The sequence below is a fragment of the Panthera tigris genome, chromosome A2, assembly GCF_018350195.1.
Source record: "Panthera tigris isolate Pti1 chromosome A2, P.tigris_Pti1_mat1.1, whole genome shotgun sequence".
Classification (NCBI taxonomy): domain Eukaryota; kingdom Metazoa; phylum Chordata; class Mammalia; order Carnivora; family Felidae; genus Panthera; species Panthera tigris.
Genome location: NC_056661.1, coordinates 35718281 through 35738996, shown reverse-complemented (window position 1 = coordinate 35738996; position 20716 = coordinate 35718281). Strand labels below are relative to the sequence as shown.

General features: G+C 38.7%; 1 long non-coding RNA gene across 2 annotated transcripts in view; it reads right to left on the bottom strand.

Annotated features, from left to right (window-relative positions):
• LOC122236704 overlaps positions 1–8167 on the bottom strand; it is a 28504-nt gene extending 20337 nt beyond the window's left edge. The window contains exon 1 of one of the 2 annotated variants that reach the window (XR_006214907.1): positions 8090–8167. This is a non-coding gene — a long non-coding RNA (uncharacterized LOC122236704). The remainder of the gene's footprint in view (positions 1–8089) is intronic. The other variant, XR_006214905.1, reaches the window with a different exon arrangement.
• Positions 8168–20716: the final 12549 nt, after the last annotated feature.

Below are 20716 nucleotides of genomic sequence, written 5' to 3'. Positions count from 1 at the left end.
TCAGTGCTAATGACTGCATTTGGAATAAAATGCAGATAGCAGGAAAGACAAATTATAAAACCAATCTCTATGGTCCCCATGGAGGGACCATAGTGGATGTTGATTTATTGAATTAAAGGAAAGCCTTTGTTGGTAAAAGTGCCTAATGACATAATTAAACCTTTGATCATATGTGATGTTTGAGCCCTGCTTTAGTTTTTCACTCAACATGTAAAAGCTATAATAACCCTTTGGTTCACAGTTAAAAAGGGGGAAGAATCAAGAAACAAAAAGTTTTCTTCTGTTTTTTTTTTTTTTTCCTGATCATTGAAAGAGCTGTGGTGTGGTACAGATCAATTGCTAGAGATGCCTCTATACATCAGATGTATTCAAGAGACACATTGATTCAATCGCTCAGAATAATTCAGAGTTCATCTAATGGGAGGTTAAGATACTAAAGCACCTCAGGTTCAATTTTCCTGCAGTTTCATCCTCCAATTGTATCTGAAATTTAGTCGTCCAGACAGTCCCAAGACACTGACAGAGACATGTAGTTAATTTGTCCATTAGAATCTAAGATGCTTTGAAAGGTAGGCAGATCATTCTCAGGAAACTTGACTCTTTAAATAACAGACTTGTTAGCAAAATGGCATGTTGAAAATCCAGGCCCACCAGGGTGAATGGTTCCCCTCAGATTTACTTTTTAAGTTTGTATTTAGAAATAGGACTTGCAGGGATTATTATACAGAGAGATGGTCTCTTGTCTCTTTCACCAAGATCACCCACTGGTTCCATCGGACCTAATTACAGCATAGTGTCAACACCAGGAATCCAACACTGGTACAATGCGTATGTGCAGTTTTAGACATAAAATTATTGCATTACCACCAAGATTTCCTTCATGTTACCCTTTTAAGTCACACCTGACCACCCCCACCCACCATTCCTAACCCTTGACCACCACTATTTTCCATCTCTATAAAAAGGCAGCTCAATGCCCTTGAGATCCGTCCAGGTTATACGTGTCAATGGCTTGTTCTTTTTAATTGGTGAGTTGTATTCCATGGTATGAATGGACCACAATTAGATTAGCCATTTACCAACTAAGGCATATTTTGATTGTTTCCAGCTTTTAGACATTATAAATAAAATTGCTATGAACAATTATATACAAATTTTTGGTGTGAACATTAGGTTTTCATTTCTCTGTGACAAATGCCCAGGAGTGCAATTGCTGGGTCTTATGATAAATGTATGTTTTTTTTTTTTTTTTTATTGTTGTTGCTGTTTTTTTAAGAAACTGCCAAGTTATTTTTCAAGAGTGGCTCTACCATTTTACATTCCACTAGTAATGTATGCGTGGACTGGTCTTTCAACATCCTCACCAATACTTTACCAGTGTTTGTTTTTAATCAGGAGTTTTGAGAGTTTCTTCCATATTGTAGATACAAATCCTTTGTCAGATATGTAGTTTGTACCTATTTTCTCCCAGTCTGTAGCTAGCCTTTTCTGAACTGGTTATTTTGAAGAGTAAAAGTTTTCAATTTTAACAAGGTCCAATTTATCAGTTATTTTGTGGATGGTCATGTTTTTAGTATCCTAACAGCCTTTCATTAAGCTGTTGGTCCTAAAGATTTACTCTGTTGTTGTCTTCTGTAAGTTTATCTTTGTTTTTCTTTTTAGGTGTAATTTTTTTGGTAAATTTTATAGTTTTTCATTTTACACTTAAATCTATGATCCATTTTCAGTTATCTTTCCTACAAGTGGAGTTTAGGCCAAAGTTCATTCCAACCCCCCCACCCCCACATGGATGTCCACTTGCTCCAGCACTATTTGTTGTAAAGACTACATTTTCTCTACTAAATTGCTTTGGTGCTAAGCAGGAAGGAGTATCCAATGGAAAAAAAGTCTCTTTAGCAAATAGTGCTATGAGAACTGGACAGCAACATGCAGAAGAATGAAACTGGACCACTTTCTTATACCATACACAAAAATAAACTCAAAATGGATGAAAGACCTAAGTGTAACACAGGAAACCATCAAAACCATAGAGGAGAAAAGTGGCAGCGACCTCTTTGACCTCAGCTGCACTGATTTCTTGCTCAACACATCTCCAAAAGCAAAAATTAACTATTGGGACCTCATCAAAATAAAAAGCTTCTGCACTGCAAAGGAAACAATCAACAAAACTAAAAGGCAACCAATGGAATGGGAAAAGATATTTGCAAATGACCTATCAGATAAAGGGTTAGTATCCTAAGTCTATAAAGAACTTACCAAACTCAACACCCAAAAATCAAACAATCCAGTGCAGAGATCCAGGAAGAAGACATGAATAGATAGTTTTCCAAAGAAGACATCCAGATGGCCAACAGACAAATGAAAAGATGCTCAATGTCACCCAACATCAGGGAAATACAAATCAAAACCACACTGAGATACCACCTCATAGTGGTCAGAGTGGCTAACATTAACAACTCAGGCAACAACAGATGCTGGTGAGGATGTGGAGAAATGGGAACCCTCTTGCACTGTTGGTGGGAATGCAAACTGGTACAGCCACTCTGGAAAACACTGTGGAGGTTCCTCAAAAAATTAAAAATAGAACTACCCTATGACCCAGCAATACTACTGCTAGGAATTTAGCCAAAGGATACAGGAGTGTTGATGCATAGGGGCACGTGCACCTCAATGTTTATAGCAGCGCTTTCAACAATAGCCAAATTATGGAAAGAGCTTAAATGTCCATCAGCTGATGAATGGATAAAGAAGATGTGGTTTATATGTACAATGGAATACTATTTGGCAATGAGAAAGAATGAAATCCTGCCATTGCAACCTTGTGGATCAACCTGGAGAGTATCATGCTAAGTGAAGTAAGTCAGAGAAAGACAAATACCATGTTTTCACTCATATGTGAATCTTGAGAAACTTAACAGAAGAAACTTAACAGAAGAAACTTAACAGAAGAAACAGAAACTTACCAGAAGACTATGGGGGAAGGGAGGGGGAAAATGGTGTCAAACAAAGAGGAAGGCAAAACATAAGACACTCTTAAATATGGGGAAAAACTGAGAATTGATGGGGGTGGTGCGGGGGAGAGGGAAAAATGGGTGATGGGCACTGAGGAGGGCACTTGTTGGGATGAACACTGGGTATTGTATGTGATGGATCATGGGAATCCACCCCCAAAACCAAGAACATACTATATACACTGTATATTACCTAACTTGACAATAAATTCTATTAAAAAAAAAAAGAAGAAAAATACCCTATAAGCCAGCAATTACACTAATAGGTATTTACCCCAAAGATATAACAATACTCATTTGAAGGGGTGCATGCACCCTGATGTTTATAACAGTGTTATCAACAGTAGCCAAACTATGGAAAGAGCCCAAATGTCAAATGTCCGCCAATTGGTGAATGGATAAAGAAGATGTGTCTCATATATGTAAATATATATGGTATATATACATAATGGAATATTACTCAGCCATCAAAAAGAATGACATCTTGCCATTTGCAACGATGTGGATGGAGCTAGAGTATACTATGCTAAGTGAAGTAAGTCAGAGGAAGACAAATACCATATGATTTCACTCATATGTAGAATGTAAGAAACAAAACAGATGAACATAGGGGAATCAGGAAAAAAACAGAGAGGGAAGCAAACCATAAGAGATTCTATATCTATATCTATAGCAAACAACCTAAGGTTTGATGGAGGGAGGTGGGCGGGGATGGACTAAATGGGTGATGGGCTAAATGGGTAATGTGTATCAACAAAGGCACTTGCTGGGATGAGCACTGGGTGTTATATGTAAGTGATGAATCACTAAATTGTACTCCTGCAACCAATATGACACTATCTGTTAGCTAACTAGAATTTAAATACAAATCTGAAACAAACAAAATAATACTAAAAAAATTGCTTTTGCACTATTGTCGAAAATCACTTGGCCATACTTGTATGAATCTATTTCTGGATTCTCTATCTTGTTTCATTTATCTATGTGTCTATCCCTCCACCAAATATACAGTCATGATTAGTATATAATAAATCTTAAAATTGATAAAGTGACTCCTCTGACTTTATTCTTATTTTTCAGAATTACTTTTAGGTATTTTAGTTCCACTGTCTTTCCAAATAAATTTTAGAGTAGTCTTGCTTACATAGAAAAATATAATTGTGGTGCCCGGGTGGCTCAATTGATTAAGCATCCAGCTTTGGCTCAGGTCATGATCTTGCAACTTGTGGGTTCTAGTCCCATGTCAGGCTGTGTTGACAGCTCAGAGTCTGGAGCCTGCTTTGGATTCTGTGTCTCCCTCTTCCTCTCCCCTGCTTGCACACTGTCTCTCCTTCAAAAATAAATAAACATTACAAAAAATGTTTTTTAATGAAAAATATGATTGCATTAAATCTCTTTATTAATTTATGGAGAATTTTACTAATTGGAGACTTCCAATTCATGAACATGAACATGGAATATCTCTTCACTTCTTTACATCTTTGAATTTTATTCCATCAGTACTGTGCAATTTTCAGCATGTAAGTCCTACACAGGTTTTGGTAGATCTGCAACTAAGTATTTCATATTTTTGGAATAAATGTAAATAGCATTTATTTTTTAAATTTCATTTTCCATGTGTTCATTGCTAGTATATACAAATACTTTTCCCTTTTAACTTCAAAGTTCCAGGAGGTTTTTTTTTCTTCTTTTTATATATTCTTTGGGATTTTTTTTGTATAAAACTTCAGGCCATCTGAAAAAAGTGTGTTTTATTTCTTCCTTTCTGATCATGTGCCTTTTCTTTTCTTTCCTCATTGTGCTAGTTAAAACTTCCAGTACCATGTAGAATAAGAGTGGTGAGAGCAGGCATCCTTGATTTGTTCTTGATCTTAGGGGAGAAGCATTTAGTCTTTTGCCATAAAGTAAAATGTTAGCTTCAGGGCTGTCGTAGGTATTGTTTATCCATTTGAAGAAATTCATCTCTATTTCTTTTTTTCTCAGAGTTTTTATCACAAATAGGTACTGAATGTTGTCAAATGCTTTTTCCTACATCGAATGATATGATCTTTGTCTTTTGTCTTCTTTAGCCTCTTATATAGTGAGTTATATCACTTGATATCTGAATAGCATAACTTTGCATCCCTGGAATAAACCTTCCTTGGTCATGGTGTATATTTCTTTTCGTATATTACTCGGTTGTATTTATAAGAATTTTGTTAGTTATTTCTATATTTATATTCATGAGGGATGTTGGTGCACAGTTTTCCTTTTTTGTATGGCCTTTGCCTGGTTTAGTATTAGAATAATAGCAGCTATACAGAATGAATTGGGAAATGCTCCCTCCTCTTCTGTTTTCTGGGAGACACTGTTTACAGTTGGTATTAATTATGCTGTAAATGTTAGACAGACTTCTCTAGTAAAACCATGTGGGCCTTGAGATTTTCTGGTCTATGCACATTGGTGTTGCCAGGTCACTGGTTTCTCCAGCACCCACTCTGAGACAGAAGTGAGGCAGAAAGAAAGCCCAGGTAATTCCGTATCATATTGTTCCCTGGATCCTAGGTTTCCTACTTAGTCTACCTTCTTGTTTCCACCTTTTAGACTTCTGTTATATTTGTCCAGAGATTTTACTTGCACTTAGTGGGAGAAATAATGAAAGGTACATATATTCCATGTTCCCAGAAGTGTAAGTTTCCCAAAGGACTTTAACCTGGTGGGTAGCCAAGAGGAAAAATATTTAGGACAAAGGAGAAAAGAGGGGAAATTTTGGTGAACTGTTCTGTCTTGGACATATATAGATAATGATGATTTGTGTCTACTGATGAACAACCTACTTCACCTCCTTGTTTTGTTTTCTATAGAGCTATAACTCACATACCGTAAAATCTATGCTTTTCAAGTGTATATTCAAAAAGTTTTATAGACACCAACACTGTACAATTTCAAAACAATTTTATCACTCCAGAATGAAATCTCATACCCATTCCTCCCACTCCACATTCCTTTCTCCCCAAAGCCCTTCATTGATCTACTGTCTCTCTATATTTGCCTATTTGAATATCTCATATATGTGGAATCATGCAATACGTTTTCCTTTGGGTCTGGGTTATCTAACTTAGCATAATTTTTAGGTTCACCCGTGTTGTAGCATATATCAACACTTTATAGCTGATTGATAATTCTATTATATGCACAGACCAGGTTTTATTTATTCATTCAGTGGTTGATGGGCATTTTGTTTGTTCCTACTTTTTAACTATTAGGAATAACGCTGCTATAAACATTTGTTTATGTGTGTTTTTGTGGAAATATGTTTACAATTCTCTTGGGTATAGATCTAGTAGTAGAACTGCTGGGTCATATAGTAACTCTATTTTCAACTTTTTGAGAGATTGTCGAAGTGTTTTCCAAAGTGGCTGCATTTTACATTCCGATTGGTGATGTGTGTGGGTTCCAATTTCTCTACATTCTCATTTTCCATTTAAAAAAAAATTACAGTAATCCTAAGGAGTGTTAAGTGTTATCACATCACCTACTGGTATTATTTTCATTTCCCTATTTATTTTTATTTCTCTGTCGACTAATGATGTGATTACCTTTTCACGTGTTGTTTGGCTTTTTGTATAATTTCTTTGGATACACACCTTTCCAAGTCATGGCCTATTTTAAAATTGGATTGTATTTTATTAATGGAATATAGGAGTTCTTTATATGTTTGGATACTGGATCCTAATCAGATAAATAATTTGCAAATACATTCTCCCATTTTGTAGGTTGTCTTTATGTACTCCTGACAGTGTCCTATGATATATTTTTTAAAAAATTATTCTTAAGTTAGTGAACATATAGTGTAGTCTTGCCTTTAGGAGTAGAATTCAGTGATTCATCACTTACATCTAACAGCCAGGGCTCATCCCAACAAGTGCCTTCCTTAATGCCCATCACTCATTTTCCCCACCCCCATCAACTGTTTGCTCTCTGTATTTAGGAGCCTTTTATGGTTTGCCTCCCTTTTTTTTATCTTATTTTTCCTTTCCTTCCACTATGATAGTCTGTTAAGTTTCTCAAATTCTACATATGAGTGAAATCATGTGATCTGTCTTTCTGTGACTGACTTGTTTTGCTTAGCACAATACCCTCCGGTCCCTTCTACGTTGTTACAAATGACAAGATTTCATTCTTTTTCATTGTTAATATTCCATTGTACATACATACATACACACATACACCACATCTTCTTAATCCATTCATCAGGTGATGGACATTTGGGCTCTTTCCATACTTTGGCTATTGTTGATAGTGCTGCTATAAACATTGGGGTGCATGTGCCCCTTTGAATTGGCACTCCTGTATCCTTTGGATAAATTCCTAGTAGTGCAGGTACTGGGTTGTAGGGAAATTCTATTTTTAATTTTTTGAGGAACCTCCATACTATTTTTACAGGGTGGCTGCTGCACCAGTGTGCATTCCCACCAACAGTGCAAGAGATTGCCCTTTCTCCACATCCTTGCCAATATCCGTTTTTGTCTGAGGTGTTCATTTTAGCCATTCTGACCTGTGTGAGGTGATATCTCAGTGTGGTTTTGATTTGTATTTCCCTGATGATGAGTGATGCTGAGCATTTTTTCATGTGGAAATTCTGGATGTCTTCTTTGGAAAAATGTCTATTCACATCTTTTGCCCATTTCTCCACTGGATTATTTGTTTCCTGGGTGTTGAGTTTGGTAAGTTCTTTATGGATTTTTGATACTAACCCTTTATCTGATATATCATTTGCAAATATTTTCTACCATTCATTGGTTGCCTTTTAGTTTTGTTGACTGTTTCCTTTGCTGGATGCACAAAATTTTTAATTTTGATCAATTTTATTTTTTCTTTTATTCATTGTGCTTTAGATATCTTGCCTAAGAAACCACTATCTAATGAAAGGTCACTAAAATTTATACTTAAGTGTTAAAAAATAAATAATTTGGACACTTGAATTTTAGTCTTTGTTACATTTTAAGCTAATTTTTATATATGATGTGAGGTAGACATACTAGGTTCATATGGCTTTTTAATAATTGGCTTAAAACAACAGAAATTCATTATCTCACAGTTTTTGAGTCCAGATGTCTGAAATTCATTTCACTGGGCCACAAGCAAGGTGTCAGCAGCATTGTGTTCCCTCCAGAAGGCCAAGGGGAAAATTTATTATTACCTCTTCTAGCTTCTGGAATGCTGCTGACATTCCTTGGCTTAGGACTACATCAGTCCATTCTCTACCTTTGTGATCACATGCCTTCAATTCCTCTGTGTGGAGTCTCTGTTTCCTCCTTATAAAGGATACTTCTGATTGCATTGTGGGCCCATCCTGATAATCTGGAATCATCTCCACATCTCAAAATTCTTAATGTAATCACATTTGCAAAGACCCTTTTTCCAAATCAAGCAACATTTACAGATCCCAGAGGACAGAAACCGATACCTTTGGGAATCCTAACTCAAACCATTACACAAGGTGTGCAACCTTTCTTGTTTTTGCTTATGGATATCCAATTGTCTCACCACTTATTTTTGAAAAGTTTGTTCTTTCCCCACTGAATTGCCTTGTTGTAGTTGCTGAAAATAAGTTGACCATAAATTTGTTTTTTCTTCTGGTTCCACAATTCTATTCCATTGATCTCTATGTCTGTCTTTTTTTTTTTTAAGGTTTATTTATTTTTGACGGAGAGAGAGAGAGAAGATGAGTGGGGGAGGGGCAGAGAGAGGGAGACACAGAATCTGAAGCAGGCTCCAGGCTCTGAGCTGTTAGCACAGAGCCCGATGAAGGGCTCGAACTCACGTACCGCGAGATGGTGACCTGAGCCGAAGTCAGACGCTCAACTGACTGAGCCACCTGGGCGCGCTTCTCTATGTCTGTCTTTATAGCAACACCACAATGCCTTGATTACTGTAGCTTGGTATGAAGTTTTTAAATTTGCAAATGTGAGTCTTATAATTCTCTTCTTTTTCAAGATAGATTATGGGAGGTCTTTCGTATTTTCTTACGAGTTTTTGGGCCAGCCTACACATTTTTGTACAATAGTCAGCTTCAATTTTGACAGAGAATGCATGGGATCAGTATATCAATTTGGAGAGCATTGGTATGTGTTAACAATATTAAGTCTCTCAATGATATTGTGTAGTTTTCAGTGTAAAAACCTTATGCTACTTTTGTTACATTTACTCCTAAGTATTCATTTTGATACGGTTGAAAATGGAATTGTTTTAATTTTTTATTTCTCATGACTGAAGTATAGAAGTACAATTGACTTTTTAATCATGATCATGTAACCTGAAACCTTCATTAATTTATTAGCTTTAATACTTTATTTTGGTGGATGTCTTAAAATTTTCATTATACAAGAGCATGCTACCTGACAATAGAGGTAATTTTACTTCCTTCTTTTCAATCTGGTTACATTTTATTTTTATTTTCTTGCCTAATTACTCTGGCTAAAATCTCTAAGACATTGTTGAATAGAAGTGGCAAGAGTAGGCATGTACATCTTGTTCCTGATCTTAGGAACAAGTTTTAACATTGAGTTTTCATAGTTTTAACATTGAGTATGTGTTAGTTATGGATTTTTCAAGTGTGTCCTTAAACAGGTTGAGGAAGTTTCCTTCTATTTTTAGTATGTTATTAGTTTTTTGATCATGAACTGATGTTGGACTTTATCAAGTGCTTTTCTTTTTATATTCAGATAATCATGTGTTTTTGTCATTTCTTCTATTAATGTGGTGAATTACAATGATTCTCATATGCTATACCAATCTTGCATTCCTGGAATGAATCTTTCTGGGTCATCATATGTAACTGTTTTTACATATTGGTGGATTTGGGTGGTTAAAGCTTTTAAGAGATTTTTCCATCAATACTCTTAAGAGACTTTGATCTGTAGTTTTAATTTCCTGTGATATTTTTGCTTAATTTGGGTATCAGGATAATTCTCACCTGATAGAAGGAGTTGGGAAGTGTTTCCTTCTTTCCTATTTATGGGAAGATTTTAAGAAGTTTTAGTGTTAATTATTCTTAATCCTTTGATAGTATTCACCAGTGAAGTCATTTGCATCTTGGTGTTTTATTGTCGAAAGTGTTCCTGAACACTACATCTCTTTGCTTGTTATAGACCTAATGAGGTCTATATTCTATTTTTTCTTCAGTTAATTCCACTAAAATGTTTCTTTCCAGGAATTTTTCTATATAATGTAAGCTATCTAATACATTGGCATATAAAAGTTCATAATATTCTGTTCTAATTCTTTTTATTTCCATAAAGTTCATAGTAATGTTCCTTCCTTTTGTGATAATTTTTAATAGTCTTTTTTTTCTTGGTCAGTTTAAAGATTTATCAACTTTGTTGACTTTCCAAAGAATTAACTTTTAGTTTTATTGATTTCCTCTATTTTTTTTCCTACTGTCTATTTCATTTGTTTTGGCTCTCATATTTATTGTTTCCTTTCCTCTGGTTGTATAAGGCCTAGTTTGTTCTTTTTTTCATATCTTAAGGTATAAGTTTAGCTTACTAACTTGAGATTTTTTTTAACATAGGTGTTTACAGCTAATAATTTTCCTCTAATCACTCTGTTAGTTGTACCAAGTTTTGGTATGCTTTGCTTTCATTTTCATTCACCTCAAACTAGTTTCCAATTTCCCTTGTGGTTTCATCTCTGATCTCAGAGTTATTTAGAAGCATGCTTCTTAATATCCACATTTCCCCCCCAAAATTTCCTTCTGCTAATGATTTGTAATTTCTTTCAGTTGCAGTTAGGGAACATGGCTTATATGATTTCAATTCTTTTAACATTTTCAAGACTTATTTCATTGCCTAGCATATAATCTACACTGGAGGTATCTCCATGTACACTTTAAGTGTATTCGGTTGTTGGGTAGAGTGTTCTATAGATGTCTGTTAGTTTGGTTGATTCATAGTGTTGTTCCATTCTTCTATTTCCTTGTTCAGCTTCTAGTTGTTTTCTCCATTATTGAAAGTAGGGTATTTAAGTCTCCAACTATTGTTGTTGAATTATATTTGGTCCTTCAATTCACCAATTTTGGCTTAATACATTTTGGGACTCCCTTGTTAGGTGCACCTGCCTCCTGTTGACACACTTCCTACGTGAATTGACTCTTTTGGGGCTCAAGTATAGATAAAGCAATATTCTAAATATATTTCATATGTAACAAAAGTAACTGAATAACGAATGTTCTCGATCGGTGGCCAGAAAACATTTTCAGTAAAGGGCCAAATACTGTTTTAGGTTTCTGCAGGACATACAGTCTCTGTCACAACTACTCAATGCTGCTTTTGAAGTGAGAAAGCCACAGAAAACATGAAAGCAAATGAGTGTGACTATGTTCAGTGAAACTTTATTTACAAAAACAGTCAGTGGACTGGGCCACATTTACCAACCCCGGCCCAGATGATTGCTTTTTGGAAGTGTGATTTATTAACAGGGTATGTTTATCAATACTATTCTCTGTACTCTTTTGGACTATTTCCTCTGCATAATTCCAGCACATAATTTGATTTTATGCACTTTACTCAGAGAACATAATTGACCAACTTGTAATGAGTTTATTTGCAAGAAACAATTCTTCCTTCTTTAATGTCTTCAGTTCTGAAACGTGGATATGAAAATGCGTTCCTGTGTTTGTTTGTTTGTTTGTTTGTTTTACCAGCCATGTCTACATTAGTAGCATCTTGAATATCGACATTTGATATATAATCAATCTGAGACAACATAATATTCTCATCCTATATTCTCCATCCTTATGCATGGATTTGAATGAGTTGCATCTGTGTTCAGAGTAAACCCCTGCAAATCAATTACCAAAGGGCAAACTGAGGTATACCGTATTTAGCTGAGAAGGCATGAAACTTTGTGTTTGAAAATATTTGGCAAGTATTGAGATTTCAAGATTCCCAGAATACTCCAGGGGTTTCAGAGATGCAGGGCAGGGAAACTGTGCCCATTCCAACATACAGGTGTGACAACAGGAAAATTGAGTGCTAATTGATTACTTGCTGCTCAGCGGCATGAAGCAGAGTCCAAATGAATAAATAATCAAATCCCAGCTATAAAGTAATGGAATGATAGATTGCTCAGGAAGGCTCTGTCACCAAGACATGTTAGAGCTGCAAGAATACCTTTATACTGTGGGAGGAAACAAGAGACATGATGCACGGTATTTATCACTTTTTGATTATCCCATAGAGGGTTTTTTTTCCCCAGGAGCCTTTGAGTTGCTGCCACAAACTTCATCAGTGAAAGGGGACAGAGGGGGAAGTTATCTTGGTTTAACAGACTTGGAAATGATGGCCCACAATGGCTTAGTGACATGCCAGTGAGCTTGTTCGCTTCGGCTCTGGAACCCCTCCTGGGGTGAAACCTGGACAGCATCCCAAGCTGCCGGCCTTCAACTGCGTTACAGCAACAAGTACTTATCTGGCTTTGGCTGTGTCTGGTGAGGAGGATAAGAGGATAATGGTTGTTGCAAGCTTCTCTGGCGCCTGGTCCAGTGGTAAGGGTTTGACACATGTTATCTCATTTATTCCTCACAGATGATGCCACGTAGTGATTTAAATGACCCTTATTCTAAAGATGAAGAAACTAAATCTGAGCGCAAAGAACTTGACATATTTCAACGTTGTCTCTCTGATTCCCAAACTCTTTAAGCACTTTCTGTAGTTTCTTCGGGCAACACACCTGTTCTTGTTTGCTTGGCAGCTACACCGTGTGCTAAATGATAGTGATGTCATTCTGGCATTCTGAGCAGTCTCTTGTGAATCTGGGCAGGCTAAATTAGTCTGTCAGAAGTGAACAGGTGATCAAATGAAGTTGCCCCAAAATGATAGACCCACATGAATGAACTGGTTCTTGGGAGGCAATAGCTGCCTACTTCTTGCCCCCTTTTCCCTTACCTACAGGCAACTGTAGCGGGAGGTTCTGGGGGGCTAAACGCTGTGTAGGTGCCCCCCCTCCACCCCAAGATTTCTGCTTCCTGGTGAACACACCCTGTGTAATTCTCTTCCCTTGTGTATCAACAGGCCCTGTGACTATGACAGGACATCGCTCCTATGATTAAATCGTATACCAGAAAAAAAGAAAAGGAAACAAACCACCAGAGACTCTTAAGGATAGAGAACAAATTGAGGGTTGATGGAGGAGAGGTGGGTGGGCGACGGGCTAGAGGGGGGGATGGATATCAAGGCAGGCGCTTGTTGGGATGAGCACTAGGTGTTGTATGTAAATGATGAATCACTGAATTCTACTTCTGAAACCAATATTACACTGTATATTAACTAAAATTTAAACAATTTAAAAATAGATTACATGTCAGGTAAAGACATTTTGCAGATGTAATTAAGACTCCAATTCTATTGGTTATGAATTAATCCAAAGGGAGATTATCCTGGGTGGGCCTGACTTAATTAGGTACAAGAGTGGACTGTTTTGAAGAGATTTATTCTCAAGCTCACCTTGAAGAAACAAGACGGCACTTTGTGAGAGGGCCACATAGCAAGGACTGCAGGCATTCAGAATCACCCCCAGCTAACATCTATTAAGAAAATGGGGATCTCAGTTCTACAATTACAAAGAACTGAATTTTGCTAACAACCACATGAGGTTGCAAGAGGACTCCGATTTCTCGAAGATACAGACTGGCCAACACGTGAATTGCAGTTTTGTTAGACCGTGAGCTGGGGCCTCAGTTAAGCCATGCAGGGAATCTTGACTCACTGCAACTGAGATCATAAATGAGCGTTGTTTAAAACCCTATGTTTCCATCTTTTTTTGCTACATAGCAACAGATAACTAACCCAGAATCCTTTCTCGAGGAGGGATTTCTTAGGGTTCCCTAGGGAACCCTCTGTTCTCTGCAAGCTGGAGAACCAGAAAGCCAATGGTGTTATTTAGTCTGTGACTTTCAGAGCCCAAAGCGATGTTGCAAGGCAGGAGAAGATCAAGGTCTTAGCTCAAACAGAAAGCAGTCTGCTCTTCCTCCACTTCTTTGTTCTATTCAGCTCCTTTAACAGATTGGATGATGCCCACCCATAGTGGTGAGGGCAATCTTTATTCATTCTACTGATTCAAGTGCTAACGTGTCCTGGAAACGTCAAAGACACACCCAGAAATGTATTACCTGCTATCTGGACGTCCTTTAGCCCAGTAAGATTGACAAATAAAATTAACCAACACAATGGGCTTTCCCACTTCTTTTCTCTGGTCCCTCTCTACACCCACTGTCCAAAGAGCAGCTCAAGTGACCTTTCAAAACTGTACAGCAGATCATGTCTTTCCTTGCAGGAAACTCCTTAATGTCTTTCCTCCTGACAAAAGTCTACTCTAAACTACCTCAGCCTACAACACCGTGTATGACATGCCCTTGCTCTTTCCACGTTCATGGTGCCATTTCCTCCCTAGGCTTACACTCCAGCCTCACAAGCCTTCCTTCACTTCTGAGAGGGTACCACCAACCACTTTTTAAATCTAGAGCCTTCACACATGCTGTGTCTGACATTCTTCACCACACTCTGAAGAACTTTATACTCATTGCTCAGGTTACTTTTTCAAAGAAGACCTTCCTCCTACCCTATATAAATTACAAGTATTTATTTACAATTAGTTATTCTGTCCCAAGGACATGTAACTGTGTATTTGTGTATTTTTAATCATCTCCATCCTCCCTGCCTCATTAAATTGTACACTCCATGAGGGCAAGGCACATATGGATTTCATTTTGCACTGAATATCCAGATTGCTAAACACCGGTGCTATGCAATTCATTAGAGCTACTCACTGATAGTTTTTTTCTCTCTTCCAAAGAGCACGAGGTGGAATAGCTCTTTGGGGTCCCTGGAAGCTAGAGGCGAACATGGGACTTACTTTGGCTGATTGAATGCAAAAGGGCATGATGATTATTACTTCTGAGTAGAAGAATCGAAAGACTACTATGTAAGGGTCCATGTTTCTCCCACTCCTAGCCACACATGATATTCTGGACCTGTATTCTATACTACAGTGACCAGTGGCCAAATGTGGCTATTAAAATTTAAATTCATTGAAAGTAAATAAAAGCACAAATTTAGTTCCTTGGTCACATTCACCACACTTCAAGTATTCATGTGCAACCTGTGAGTAGTGGGTACCATTTTGGCAGTGCTGACATTGACCATTTCCTTCACCATATAAAGATCTACCGGACAGAGCTGCTGTAGATGCTGGAGACTCTGCGCCTCTAACTGAAGAAAGTATGAAGCGCAGCCATCAGCCACCTAAGATACACAGATTATACGAGTGTAAAATAACCTGTGTTATCAGCAACTTGTATTGCAGGTTTGTTTCTGCAGCTTGTTTCCCAGCCTATCCTAACTGCTAAAAGTCATCACTAAGTACTTGCTAAGTAGCTTAATGATTGAATGTCATCTGAGGTAAGTGGCTAAAGAAGGGGGATGGAAGAGCTTTGAAGAGTAGTGAACAGCATTAGCAAACGTTTAAATCTGAGAAGTAACCAGATCTCTGGGGTAGTATGGTTTATGCGATGAAGCTTCAGACAAGTGAGAGACCAGGAGAGAAGTAGTAACAACTGAGAATTGGTACACAAAACACGAGAAGGTCAACGGTAGATGCCAAACTTGCATCTGACCCTTAGATCTAGTGAACAGTTAAAATCTACAGAACCTATAACTTGAGCCCATGACTGATATTGCCTTGCCAATTTAACCACCTTAGTATGCCACCTTCACAAACCACCACATCCTTCAAATGGAAATGACAAACCTACTTCGGAACATCATCAGTGATTTGCTGAGGAGAACATGTGTAAAGAACCTGGATGATGATTGGTACCCAGGAGGATGTCCTTTTGGTTACAGAATTGTGGCTTCAGCCCACAGCTGAAGAAGAGTGGAGAAATACAGGATGTTCCAAAGTCAGAATGAAAGAGGGCAGCTACTTTCCTGGAGCACTTGCTCAAGGGCGCCATTAACTAGCCCCATCTCCCCCACGTGGCCTTGTCATCGCATTAAGAGAAGTACAGTAGGAAGAGCTACTGCCTCTATTTCTCCCAGTGGGTGACTGGTGAGAGGTACCTCCTCTCCTTGGAGTCAGCAGTCCTCCAGGAAAGTCACTTCTAAAGCTTGTGAGTGACTGAACTACTTTGCTCATGGGGTGGGGACAGGGTGGAGACAGGAGATTCTTTCTGAAGGTTGGTGAGACTCAGGATTGGACACAATGGGGCAAAAGGGAGAAAAGATAAGAATAACATTCAAAAACAACCGGGACTGAATCTCGGTACAATCCTAAAGACACCACTGGATCAAGTGAAAAATAAGACAAAACAAACAAACAAAAACACCTAAAAGTTGTGGAATTGGGCTGAGATGCTATGGATGATGTTACTCAGCTGGGAAAGAGTGGGGGCAATTTTACACATGCTTCTTTAAAAAAATTTTTTTTAACGTTTATTCATTTTAGAGAGAGAGAGAGAGAGAGACAGAGTGAGAGAGGGCATGAGCAGGGGAGGGGCAAAGAGAGAGGGAGGCAGAGAATCTGAAGCAGGCTCCAGGCTCTGAGCTGTCAGCACAGAGCCCAGTGCAGGGCTCGAACCCATGAAATGAGAGATTATGACCAGAGCCGAAGCCAGACGCTCAACTGACTGAGCCTCCCAGGTGGCCCAATATGCTTCTTGAAGTCTATTATTAGAAAAGTTTTTCCCTAAAAGTTATTCTAATAATTTGAGATGCTTCAATGAGCCAATTATACGAGGATGATGCTGGGGACATAGCAAGCCCTTGATGATCTTTCCAGGTGTGACAGCTGGTGAGATGTTTTTAAAAATTGGCTCTTGAAGGCTCTTCACTTCTATCCCTTAAGCTCTGAGTTGATGAAACATAAAGTTATCATTAAAAGAAAGTGTGGGGATACAATCTGATATTCTTAGAGTATTGCTAGTTTTATAATTAATTCATGGATGAGAGAGCCATTATCCGATAGCATCCAGAAATGGGGAAATTATTCGTTTCAGACAAGCACCCCTGGTCCTGTTATAATTTTTGATTAAAATGAAAACTTACCAAGTTTTATTCTTCAAAATGTGATAGCTTCATGGGCAATTGCAATCAGCTAGTTCCATTGTTGGGTTTCTAATTCCCGGGCTTATAATAATATATATATATTTTTTGGAGTCAAACATGACATAATGCTCGAACTCCTGGAGCTAGCAAAGATGATAAAATGTTTTTGCCGCAGCAGGTGCTCTGCAAAATCCTTTATTAAAAAGGGCTGCCACACACAGGCTCAGAGTGTGATGGATTGTACAGAAATTAAGAGTGACATACTATGAATTTACAACATCAAAAATTTCCCCTAATTAAAGCAATGGGAATGGCCCCCAAACAGAATCTGGCTGGAGCTGGACGAGAAGGATTATATTCCCCCACGAGTCCAGAAGAAGGATTCTTGACCCACTGTCCTCACAACAACTTAGTACTTGAATTAAGCTATAAGCTGATGGTAAAAGGCAACTGACGTTATTTCACCAAAAGCCTTTCTTTTCTGCTATACTTTGACTTCTATGTCCAGCACGTGATGCGGACATTTCCTTTAAAAAAAAAAAAAAAATGTGTGCAATTAGACTTGGTAATGTAGCTGTCCTGTTGACAGAGTAAACCCTCCTGACAGTACGAGCGTTCTACTTCCAGACATCAGAAGGGCTCACAGAGTCGTTCAAACTGTGACAGAGTGTCTTGGCAGTGACTGAGGAAAGCTTGACAAGCAGTATCTACTAACAAGTCCATGATTGCCGGGGAAGGTGTTGAGTGACTTTTCCTTACCTGCACGTTCGTTCTCGTTCATTCTCGCACAGAGGGAAAGGAAGGTATGTGTACGTCTCCTGCAGGAGGTATTTAATGAGCCACAACTATGACACAAAAACAGATGGATACCGTGTCTTTCACAGCCTTTGGAAGAGAAAGGATAGGTGGCCGGGATCATGTCTGGAACAGAGCTTTTCAGAAATAATAATGTACCCACACAGATAATGGACTCTGGCACTAAACGAGCTCACTTCTCCCCGGATGTATATTCATCTCCTAATTGTCAGGTAGGTGTTTCCCACACTGATCCAGACAGGGACACCCTAGTGTTTCCTTCATCCAGCAGATTTTATGGCTTTCCCCCCCCCCTTTAGAACTCTGAAGAGGACATGAATAGTGACACACATATTCTCTCTCTCCCTCCCTCTCCATCTCCCTTGCTCTCTCCCCTGTCATACATTATTTCCATACGTTACCATAAACATACACAAAGGACTTCAATTTCTCACTGTTTCTTAAATACATCTGTATTTCTCATCCCGATAAATCATTTATTTTAATAACTTTTCTTCACTGGTGTGAAAAAGCATTATTATTATTATTTAATGTTTATTTATCTTTGAGGGAGAGAAAGAGTGTGAGCGGGAGAGGGGCAGAGACAGAAGGAGACACAGAATCTGAAGCAGGCTCTATGCTCTGAGCTGTCAGCACAGAGCCCGATGTGGGGCTTGAACTCATGAACCACGAGATCATGACCTGAGACAAAGTCAGCCGTTCATCTGACTGGGCCACCCAAGTGCCCCAAAGCATTATTTTTAATAGTTTGGACTTCAGCGCCAAGCAGCTCCATGGTTTCTCCTAGCTGGGTAGTGTTGGGCAAGTTACCTAACTAAATCTCTTTTGCAAACGGAGGATGTTAATAATATCTATTCTCAAAGAGTTGTTCTGAAGAAGAAATGAAATTATGCATGTATATCCAGCATATGGGGTGCACCCACTAAATGGTAGCTATGAATATTTACCACCATTATAATTATTATCAACGAACTGAGACCTAAAATCACTCGAGCTGGTAAAAAATTGCATTTGCAGAAGCTGAAACTGGTAATAAATTACAAAACCGTTTCAGGAAGGCAAGGAGAGGCCTCTGCCTTTATTCGTATACTCCTATTTTCATTATTCTCAGTGTCAGACATGGGTGATGTCAGAAAGAGGGTAGGAAAAATGTGAGGACAGGCAAGGGGGAAGAAGTGAAAAAGTGAGAAACTGAAACGGAGGGAAATTCCAGAATGTGGAGAATATGAGAGATGTAATGGTACATAATTCTAAGACGACATTTTTCTCTCTTTTCCACAAACCAGCAGCTTCTCTGACTGTTCCACTTATTTTAATGAAGCCCCATATTCCAGCTCACATGCGTTTGAAATCTTCTCTAAATACTTTCCTAACACGATGATTTTAATGGTGTCAGGGCCAGATCAAAAATACGCTCACTATCAAAATCGCATCTACCCGTTAGTCTATTCTATCCAAACCACGGTGACTTAGAATCCACGGTCCCAGGATGGCAAATAGACTTCAACTCAGATACCATCTCCCACTGAGTGGTTATGGCCACTTGCATTGCTGTGTTGAAATGATTTCTGAGTCTATGTCTGGCTACAGCAGCAAAGAAGGGCACAACTCATGTCTGCCTCAAGCGTGGGAGTGGGGAGTGGAGGCAAGATGCTCATGTATTAGCCCCTCTTGTGATCTTTAGCATCGTATCATTACCTTCATTGGTTATGAATCTTATCCTTCCTTGAATTCACTCATATGTGCCATCATTTCACCTATCCCCCCTTTTTTTTTTTTTTTTTTTAGGAATTCAGAAAACAGGAGGTCTTTTTTCCCCTCTTAACAGTTCCACATGAATGCTTTGCATGCTGCAAATACTTGGTAATTATATGTTGACTGATTGACACCCGGGAGCAGAAATTAAGGTGTTTGAGTGAGTACAGGCAACCACACAACAGCTCTTCCTTTCTGCTGGTGTTTTTTTCTTCCCTAAGCGCCCAGACTGTAACACCTTACAAGCTCCCTTGGTGCTTTTGAAAGCAAGATACAAATACGCTGTACGTGGAAAGGAAGACGTGCCTGCTACGGTCTGCAGGATTAGTCTCTGCAACACAGAATTACTGAATCTGTAAAGTTCAGTATCATTTTCTCCGTCCTGCACGCCGTTGGGAATGGCAGGCTACAGAAAGCAGATCTCTTGAAAGGGAACGCACATCCACTCATCTCCACAGGAACCACAGTGAAAAGGGTGTTCAAAGCTAGGGCACACAGCTTAGGTTTGGCAAGAATCACGGCTAGCTTGGAGAGCAAGCGCCTACTCACAGTGGTGCCGTTTAGCTTCTCCCGTTCCCCATTGTGCCTCTCAATGGGTTCAAGAAAAAGCCACAACGAACCGACCACGGCAGGGACGTGCTGTCAGCAAGTCAGAATAATTATGGCACCTTTCAGGCTGTCAAGATGTAGGCGCAAGAGACAGTCTTTATATTTGAGTTCACAAAGTGAGTGTGTGTAGGTACGCATGCACACACATAATAACAGGTACACATGGATCAGCTCAACCACTGCGATTGCTCGGGAAATTGATCCAGCTAGATCAAGCCAGAGAGATTCGTGCTGTCTTGTGCATCACAGAATGCTGAGTGCATCCCTGGCCTCTCTACCCGCTGGATACCCTTAGTTAGTGTCCACTCCTGAGCTGTGATACAAGGGTCTCTAGATATTGCTAAATCCTCTGGGGAAATATCACCCACGGCTGAGAACTGCTGGAAAAAACCTTTCTTTTTCAGTTTCCTGAGGGTGAAAGAGACATCACATACACACAGG